At 47.6% G+C, this 10106-nt stretch overlaps 1 pseudogene; it reads right to left on the reverse strand.

Moving 5' to 3' along the window:
* Window positions 1-1962: 1962 nt before the first annotated feature.
* On the reverse strand, window positions 1963-9800 carry LOC136119934 (spermatogenesis-associated protein 21-like; annotated as a pseudogene).
* Window positions 9801-10106: the final 306 nt, after the last annotated feature.

A 10106-nucleotide genomic window follows, 5' to 3' on the forward strand; every position in this document is an offset into this window, starting at 1 on the left:
GACAGTACAAAGCCTTCCAACTACCATCCCAGTTCTCTGCTCTTCCTTTAGAGCAAAATTCCTTGAAAGATTTGGCTGTACTCCACCTCCACTTTCCTCCTATCTCCAGTCCGGCTTCTGCCACCACGCCCCAACCAGACCCTTGCAAGGCGGTGGTCAGATCTCTGCCCTCCTCAGAGCCTACCACTGAGTGGTGATAGACCCAGATGACCACTCCATCGCTCTGGAAATGCCTTCTTCTCCAGACTCCCACTCTCTCACCAGCTGGCTCCCTCCCTGAGTATTCGGCAGCCTCCTTCGCTGGCTATTCCTTGCTCTTGCTCCATTTTTAAAAAATTAATTTATTTATTAATTTTTGGCTGCGTTGGGTCTTCGTCGCTGCATGTGGGCTTTGTCTAGTTGCGGCGAGCGGGGGCTACTCTTCGTTGCCATGCACAGCCTTCTCATTGCGGTGGCTTCTCTTATTGCGGAGCACAGGCTCTAGACGCACGGGCTTCAGTAGTTGTGGCGCATGGGCTTCAGTAGTCGTGGCTCGCGGGCTCTAGGGCACAGGCTCAGTAGTTGTGGTGCACGGGCTTAGTTACTCCGCAGCATGTGGGATCTTCCCGAACCAGGGCTTGAGCCTGTGTCCCCTGCATTGGTAGGCAGATTCTTAACCACTGCACCACCAGGGGAGTCCCTCCATTTCTAAATGTGGTAGAGACCCAGTGACTTGTCCTCAGATGCCTTCCTGCTCTATATTCACTCTCCTAGATGTTATCTCCATTTTGTTCACATTTACATCTCCCATCCTGACTTCTCTGTCCTTCCCAACTCCAGACGTCCTCCTGGCATTTCTTCTTGGGTGTCTAGGACATGACCAAAGCAGAACCTTAGGTTCTTCCTGTCTGCTCCTTCCCCAGTGTCACCACCTTGGTTAATGACACCACTTGTTGCTCAGGCCCCAAACCTAAAGCCTCTTTTTTTAAAATGAAGTATGGTTGATTTACAATATTATATTAGTTTCAAGTGTACAACATAGTGGTTCAATATTTTTGTAGATTATACTCCCTGAAGGCTCTTTTGATTCCTCTTTTTCCAACCTACCATTCCACCAGGCAGACGATGACTGTATATTTACAGGTTGCTCAGTCAAATCAAAGAACCGGGAAGTGGCAGAGTTGGCAGAGGTGGGGATGGCTGGGAGGGGGATGGGAGCCTCCCAGGTGTTCAGGGAAGCTTTGGGTTGTGTGCTGTGACTGACAGCAAATGGGTGGAAGAAATCCGTGCTGATGTGGAAAAAGCCATGACCTGGGGTGAATCCAAGGACTCTAGAGTGTAAGAGCATCCTTGACCCCCACCCAAGATGCACACACATGCACGTGTGCAAACACACACATGCACATACATGTGCACACTCATGCAAACACACAGGCACACGCTCACACCTTCCCCAGTTTGACTCCAAATACTGTCCCATTTCTGCCTCTGCCCCCTTCATCCTCCTGATCCCCAGCCCACCCTGTCCCCATCCCCACTGTGGCTCTACTTACAGGTGAAGGAACAGGCCCCAGTGCTGCCTGGATCTCCACAGCCTTGTCCCTAAACAAGGGAGGAACTCCCAGGTGAGGGAGGGGCTCGGCTCAAGGCTTGCCCCTTGCACACTCCTTCTCTCAGCTCCCAGGACACTCAGGTCCACCGCCCCAGCTTAGTTCCCCTGGCCTTCTAATCCCAGACGGGCTCCTCATGCCCTCACATCCCCTGTGGGGACGTGGCTCTTGAAGAATAAGCCCGTGGAACAAAGAATTCTGGTATTAGAGCTACTATACAGATGGGGAAACGGAGGCCCAGCGGGGCATGACTTGACCAAGTTCTACATCATATCAGGAGCTGTCAGGACTAGAATTCTCCTCCCCTGTAGCTTAGCAGAAGAGCAGTCTTGTTGGGGTCAGGGAGTGGGGTGGGGGGCCATCAGAGGATGCCTTACCTTTCTTTGGGTGTGTTAGGTCTTGGCATAGATGGTGGGGAAGAGTGGGCCGTCTTTTCCTCCAGAGTTGCCGTGGGCATTAGGGACATTGCCTCCTGGGGACTGTCTTCATGTCCCCCTGAGTCAGGCTCTGGCAGAGCGCCCTGTGGCCTGATGGGTGGGGTGTCCACTTCCTTGGGGGGGCTTGTCCCCCAGTTGCTGTCCACAGCTGTCCAAGGTGCAACAAGGCTCTGTTGGCTGCACTATGTCTGACTCATTGGCGGCCAGGTGACCTGGGAAGGGCTGACACTCTGGGTCCTGCCAATGACAAGGACATCAAGATGGTGAGTCCCATCCTGGCTCTCAGTTGACCCTCAACACTCACCCAGAGACCAGCTGTCAAACCCTTACTCAAGCAAGCACTGCAAGCATTATCGTACTGAGTTCTCCCAGCACCCCTAGAAGGTTGCCCACTTTCCATCATTTTGAGGGGTGAGGCATTGAGGCCCAGAGGAGGCAGGACCTGCCCAAAGTCATATCCAGGCTTCTCTGTGCAGGTAGAATGGGAGCCTGCAGAAAGTGAGATGATCCTCTTTAAATGGGATTTCCCAAGGGAAGTTTCAAAGAACCAGAGTCCTTCACGGCACTCCCTACAAAGGGGATTTTTACACTAACTGATTTCAAGACTTTAGTAAGTTGCTATAACCAAGACAGTGTGGTGTTGGAATAAGGATAGACAAATAGATGAATGAAACAAAGTAGAGAGACTCACACATACGTGGTCAAGTGATTTTCGACAAAGGTGCACGCTTAGCTGAGAAAGGATAGTCTTCAACCAACGGTGCTGGGATGGCTGGACAGCCATATGCAAAAAATGAGCTCAATCCGGTGCTGGGATGGCTGGACAGCCATATGCAAAAAATGAGCTCAATCCGGTGCTGGGATGGCTGGACAGCCATATGCAAAAAATGAGCTCAATCCGGTGCTGGGATGGCTGGACAGCCATATGCAAAAAATGAACCTCAATCCATCACTCAGACCATATGCAAAATATTAAGTCAAGGTGGATCATAAACCTAAATGTTAAACCTAAAACAATAAAACTTCTCAAAGAAAACATCGGAGAAAATCCTATGTGACTTCAGGTTGAGTAAAGATTTCTAAGAAATAATACCAAAAGCTGATCAATTAGACTTCATCAAAATTAAGAACTTCTGTTCTTTGAAAGTCACTGTTAAGAGAATGGAAAAGACAGCTCCCAGACTGGGAGAAAACATTTACAAATTAACATATATTATAAAGGACTTGTATTCAGAATATATAAGAACTCTCAAAACTCAAGAATAAAAAAACAACCCAGTTTTGTAAAAAAAGGTCAGAAAGTGAAATGACAATCCATAGAATGGAAGAAAAAATTTGTAAATCGTAGATCTGATAACAGTCTCGTATCCAGAATATATGAAGCGCTCTTACAACTCAACAATAAATTGACTAATTCAATTAAAATGATGGGCAAAGTATTTGAATAGGCATTTCTCCAAAGATATACAAATGGCCCATAAGTGCATGAAAAGATGCTTGACATGATTAGTCATTAGGAACATGAAAATAAAGACCACAGTGAGATTCAACTATACACCTATTAGAATGCTTAGAATTAAAAACTGACCATACCAAGTTTTGGGGAGGATGTGGAACAAGTGGGACTCTCATACATTGCTCATGGGAATGTAAAATGGCACAACCACCTTGGAGAAAAGTGGCAGTTTCTTAATAAGTTAAACATACAAATACTATATGGCCCATTCTACTCCTAAGCATTTATTTGCCCAAGAGAAATGAAAGTACATGTACATATAGACATGAATGTTTCTGAAAGTCTTATTTGTAGTAGTCAAAAAGTTGAAACAAACCAAATGTCTATCAATAGATGAAAGAATGAAGAAACTGGTTTTTGTTTCTTTCCACTGTACAGCAAAGTGATTCAGTTATACATATATAAACATTCCTTTTCGTATTTTTTTCCTATACGGTTTATCACAAGATACTGAATATAGTTCCCTGTGCTATATAGTAGGACAAGAAATTGTGACATATCCCTACAATGGAATATTACTCAGCAATAAAAAGAATAAAGCATTCATCCACACATTAACATAGCTGACTCTCAAAATAATCATGATAATTTAAAGAAGCCAGACTAAAAGAGTGGATACTGTATGCTTCTATTTATGGAAAATTTTGGGAAATACAAACAAATTTATAGCGACAGAATGCAGATCAGTGGTTGCCTGAGGCTGGGGGTGAATGGGAAGAGAGATGACAAAGGGGCACAGAAAATTTTGGGGGGTGATAGATGTGTTTGTTTTCTTGATTGTGGTGACGGTTTCGTGGGTACACACGTGTCCAAAACATCAAATTGTATACTTGAAGTACGTGCAAGTGTATGTCAATTATACCTCACTGAAGCTGTTTGTTTTTTTTAAAAAAAACTTAAATCTTAAAATAAAAATAAATTAAAAGATATTTTACATTCAAATAAGTTTGGAAAAGGCACCATACTCTAACCACATCTTGCAGGGTCCCATAGTGCTCAGCAACTAAGAAACAGATGCTAGAATATCCTAGCATTAAAAAAAAAAAAAAATTGAGGGCTTCCCTGGTGGCGCAGTGGTTGAGAGTCCGCCTGCCGATGCAGGGGACACGGGTTCGTGCCCCGGTCCGGGAAGATCCCACATGCCGCGGAGCGGCTAGGCCCGTGAGCCACGGCCACTGAGCCTGCGCGTCCGGAGCCTGTGCTCCGCAACGGGAGAGGCCACAGCAGTGAGAGGCCCGCGTACCGCAAAAAAAAAAAAAAAATTGAGCTTTGTTTTTGTTTTTTTATAGTGAAAACTTTTATATTGAGAATTGGCCAGCTGGACTCAGTATAGATGATCCCAATTTTGTTGGCAGCATCTAAAGCATCATAGTCAGAAGCCAGTCAAACATGTGCCTCCTTCTCTCCATCAGGCCTGATCAGGGTGTGGACCTTAGCCACGTCAATGTCATAGAGCTTCTTCACAGTCTGTTTAAACTGGTGCTTGTTGGCCTTGACGTCTGCAGTGAACACCAGTGTGTTGTTGTCTTCTATTTTCCTTTCTTTTGTTTTCTTTTTATTTATTTATTTTTGGCTGCGTTGGGTCTTCGTTGCTACGCGCAGGCTTTCTCTACTTGTGGTGGGCAGGGCCTACTCTTCGTTGCAGCGCGCGGGCTTTTCACTGCGGTGGCTTCTCTTGTAGCAGAGCTCGGGCTCTAGGCGCACGGGCTTCAGTAGTTGTGGCACACAGGCTTAGTTGCTCCACAGCACGTGGGACCAGGGCTCGACCCCGTGTCCCCTGCATTGGCAGGCGGATTCTTAACCACTCCGCCACTCCGACAAGGAAGGGAAGTCCCTTGTCGTCTTCTATTTCCTTCATGTCTGACTCGGTGGTGAGGGGAACTTGATGGTGGCACAGCGGTCAAGCTTGTTTCTCCTAGGGGGCTCTTCTGAGGATATTTGGGCTGCCTCCTGAGCCGCAGTGTTTTGGGCCATCGGAAGGTGAGTGACGTCCGGATCTTCTTTTGTGTGTGTGTGTGGCTATGGACGCCTTTCCACACTGCTTTCTTGGCCTTCAAAGTCTTTGCTTTAGCTTTGGCTTCAGGAGGGGCAGGGGCTTCCTTCTTTGCCTTCGGCGCCATCTTCGTGAAAAGCTGTCTGAGCTTTGTTGAAACCAGCATGTCCCGATTTTAATTTTACACAGAACCCCCCATGGTCTCCTCCAACAATTCCCTGCTCCCTCGCCTCCCCTGTGGGTCAGTCATTCCATACCCTCCTGCCCAGGTCTCCATGGACATTACCTGGCGGCTCTCGGGGAACTGACCCTCCACAGTTCCTAGGTTCTGATGGCTCCCCTGTTGGTCCTCGGTCTCCTTCCATGAGCTCTGCTGCTGCAGCCTTTCCTGTGCTGCAGGGACCTGGAGGGCAGCACCTCCAGCTCACTTCCTGGCGTGGCCTGATCCTGGCCTGCTTGCAGCTCCCCGGGCCCTTCCTGGGGGGGCCAAAGATGACTGCTTCATCCTGGGGAGAACAGACAAAGGGACACCTCAGCTCCCAAACTGGGGCACAGTTTTACATTCTTATATTTCTTCGTAGTTCCCAGAGCACCCGCACAGGGCTCGGCACACCATAGGTACATAACTTAATGCCTAGGAGAAAGAATAAAGGACTAATGTGAATTCCCCCAATCACAGACACTTTGAGGTCAATGTTTAAGAGAGTTAGGATTTAATATTTTATTATTACTTATTGCTTTTTAGAAAAAAAAAAAAAGAAAGATCAGGGAGAACTGAGATTCAGAGAGGTCGGAAGACTTAAGGCTCGGGTCATTAAGCTGAAGTTGACAGGTCCGGATTTGAATCTGCACCTATCTGATCTCACTTTAATATTCCGGAGTATTTCCTGCAGGCTTCTTCCTAAGGATATACATACATATTTTTAATGGGGATTAATTTAAATACCATCTTCAATTATTACATAATTTTACCTAGTTATATTGCGAATACAATTTTGCAATCTTTTTTCAATTAACAGTATAATCTAAATTTTTTCCATGCCAAAAATCTCTCATAAGCATGCTTTTTAATGAAAGTATAAAATTCTCTCTCTCTCTCTCTCTTTTTTTCACTTTTTGGCCACACTGTGTGGCATGTGGGATCTTAGTTCCCTGACCAGGGATTGAACCTGCGCCCCCTTCAGTGGAAGCGTGGAGTCTTAACCGCTGGACCGCCAGGGAAGTCCCCTAAAATTCTCTATTTTATAGAAAATCATAATTTACTTAACCATCCCCCTATTGTGAGCATTTAGTGCACACTGGCATTTCCAATTTTTTAGCATTTAAAATAATGTGGAAATCTTTGTGCATAAAACTTTACCTGAATATGCACTTATTTCCTAGATATTTCTAGAAATAGATGAGGGTAAAGACAGTTTTAAAGCAGTTTAAACAAATTGCCAAGTTGTGTAAGCAGATGTGTGGAAATGGTTTCTATTTCTGCCAGCACGGTGCGCAGCGCCTGTCTCAGGGGTGCTGACACCTGGCTTGGATTGATTCCCCTAACTTATCGTGTAGAAGAGATTATTTAGAGGTTTTTGGTTATCATCAAATTTAAATGATAAGCTGACCAGTCTCCCAAGTCTTTCACTTTGCCTCTCTCTGGCTCTCTCTCCATTTTCTCTTTTTTTTTTTTTTTTTTTTTTTGCGGTACGCGGACCTCTCACTGTTGTGGCCTCTCCCGTTGCGGAGCACAGGCTCCGGACGCGCAGGCTCTGCGGCCATGGCTCACGGGCCCAGCCGCTCCGCGGTACGTGGGATCCTCCCAGACCGGGGCACGAACCCGCGTCCCCTGCATCGGCAGGCGGACTCTCAACCACTGCGCCACCAGGGAAACCCCTCCATTTTCTCTTTTTAAAAAGAATATATTCTCACTGTAGGCAAGCTTAAAGATATATACAATATTTAGAAAGTAATAACAATAATTCCACCTAAATGTGTGTTTCTGTGTCTCTCAGCCTCTCTTTTGTTCATTCTTCTATGAATTCAGTGAATACGTATTTATTATGCATCTGCTACAGGCAGAGTCCCCGGCATGAGGGATGTGAGGTTAAACGAGACATAAATACCCCTTGAACAAGACACATCACAGAAGTTTGTGGTCTAGTGGGGGAGCTCAGACAAAAGGTCAACATGAATAATTATTTAGTGTGATTCGTGCTATGAAAGAGAAGTACAGGGGCTGTGACTGGGTGGAACCACCTTAGCCTGGAAGTTGTCCCTCCTCTCCCCCACTACCAGGTGAGTCACAGGGGATTCTCTCCTGGAGCTGCTCTCTGGGAAGCCCCCGGTTCACCTTGGCCCTGCCGGAGGCATCTGCTCCTGGGTGCTGAGCTCTGGAGACCCCTCCTCTGATGCCTCTCTGTGTCTGGGCCCGTCCTCTGGCTCTCCTGGTTCTGATGAGGGTTGCTTCCCACTGTCTATCCCTTCAGCATCTGTAAACACAACCTAGAACGAAGATGCCCATGGCACTGGCTCAAGTGTTGGCCCATTCTGGAGGGATTCTCCCACTCTCTGGCATCGTCCTGGCCTCAGGGACAGGGAGATCCCGTGCCTAACTGGGGAAGACATTGGAGAGAGGCAAGGAGGAGACAAGGGGCAGGAGAAGGGAGGCTCGGTCAGCACCGATGGCTCCAGCACGAACCTGGAGTCCAGAGTAGTACCTGGGTCAAGGGGATGCCACTGAGGACAACTTGACAGAGTGCCCTGGGGGACTTCCAGACCCTTACAAGTTCCAAGAGAGGCTTCCACAATTTCTGCTACTTCAGAGCTCAGGCTCTGGAACTGGGTTTTGATGCCCATCACTCTCTAGTTGGGTCAGTGACTTAGAGGCAGCTCCAAGCCTCACCTGAGTCAGCAAACTCCAGGCAACCTGGTTCAATCAGTTGATAATACAAGTTTTCACTGTGAGCAAACACTAAGGGCATCTACCACGGGGCAGGGCCTGTGTCAGGTGCCTCCGGGACTTAACCCAGTTAATCCTCGACATGACACACATGAGCCCATGAGGCTCAAAGGGCTGCAGTGACATGCCCAAGGTCATACAGCTGGTTTAGTGGTGCCACTGAGACCCCCTGACTATGCGCATTGGAAAAATAAATGGGCAGGTAAAGGAAGCCCTGAATGTTTACCCCAGCCTCCTTCCGAGACCCCCATTTCAGGCCCTCTCTGGGGGCCTAGGAGAAGCCATGATTTATAACAGAGGCTACAGGGAGAGGGTGATACTTAATCCAAGGGAGTGTTGACTATTTTTATGGTGACATTTTTGGCTCTGGGGACACAGAAAGGAAGATCTTCTCTGTGCTCTTCAATTCATGCCACTTGGCATTTAAAAAAAATTTTTTTTTTTGATGGAAAGAGGCCAAGAGGAGCAATGAGAGCTTAGGTTGCAGGCTAGGGGATGAGGAGGGTCATGGATGGAAGCTTTGAGCAGCTGTCAGGGCAATAAAGGATATAAGGGACAGGGAGGCTAAAGGCCATGGAAGTAAGTAGGCAACTCTTGTTTTGCTCACCCAGCCAGCATCTCGTTTGATAACAAAGCCAACATTCTTTTATGGGAAACCTCCTGTCTCCATTCGGCCCACGCGGCTCAGCGGAGCAAGCTGAGTACCACCTCCGGTTCCATTATACCAAGAGATCCAGGCCACTCTGCCCTGCCATGGTGACTGGTTCAGGGATAAACATATGACTACAACCTGGGCCAATGACACTGATAACTGGAGACTTTCTTCAACTATTGCAAAGAGGCTCTCCTCCTGTTAGGAATGCTAAGCCAGAGGATGTAAGATGGGAAGATTTAAGCCTGGAGTGGCCAGGGCAATTCTTGCCATTTTGCAGAGAGAGCCTGCCTGGGAATGCCACAGAGGAAGGCAGAGCCGAGAGACACTCACTGAGCACCTTGATCCAGCCATACCTGAAGTCTACAGGTAGATTTGTCAGTTACGCAGGCTGATGTGTTCTCATTCCTGCCTAATCCAGTTTGAATTGAGTTTTGTGCCACTTGTAATAGAGGCTTAATTAAAGCAGTTGGGGAGGGAAGGAAACCTGGGCAGGGGAAAGGAAAGGTGGCTTTTGGGAGTAGAGATGCAGGTCCCTACCTGGCTGACTTCTGATATGGTGGGCTCAACACCAGCCCTGTTGCTGGCAGTCCTCAGGCCAGGACTTGGCTGGGCCTCTGGAGCCTTGATTCTACACTCCACGTACATCTGGGTGTTTCTGTTGTCCATTGTGCCAGGGCCAACGAGGGTACCAAGTGAGGAGCATCAAATGCTGTGTTCCCAGAAAAGAAATCCAATCAAAGTTCCACCAAGCCCATTACCTAACTGCCTCTTCAGCAGCCCACGTGGAGTCTGTCATGCAGAGGGCCTGGCTCAGGGGAAGAGGTAGGACCAGGCCTGGCACAGGAGAGGCATGCAGCAAGACCAGAGAGCTAGCCACATGCGTTACCCACATATTTTCCCCAATTCCCACGATAACTCTGGGGAAAAGGAGGCTCTGGGAAACAAAGTGACTTGCCCGAGGTCCAACACCAA

This window comes from Phocoena phocoena, chromosome 1, assembly GCF_963924675.1.
Source record: "Phocoena phocoena chromosome 1, mPhoPho1.1, whole genome shotgun sequence".
NCBI lineage: Eukaryota > Metazoa > Chordata > Mammalia > Artiodactyla > Phocoenidae > Phocoena > Phocoena phocoena.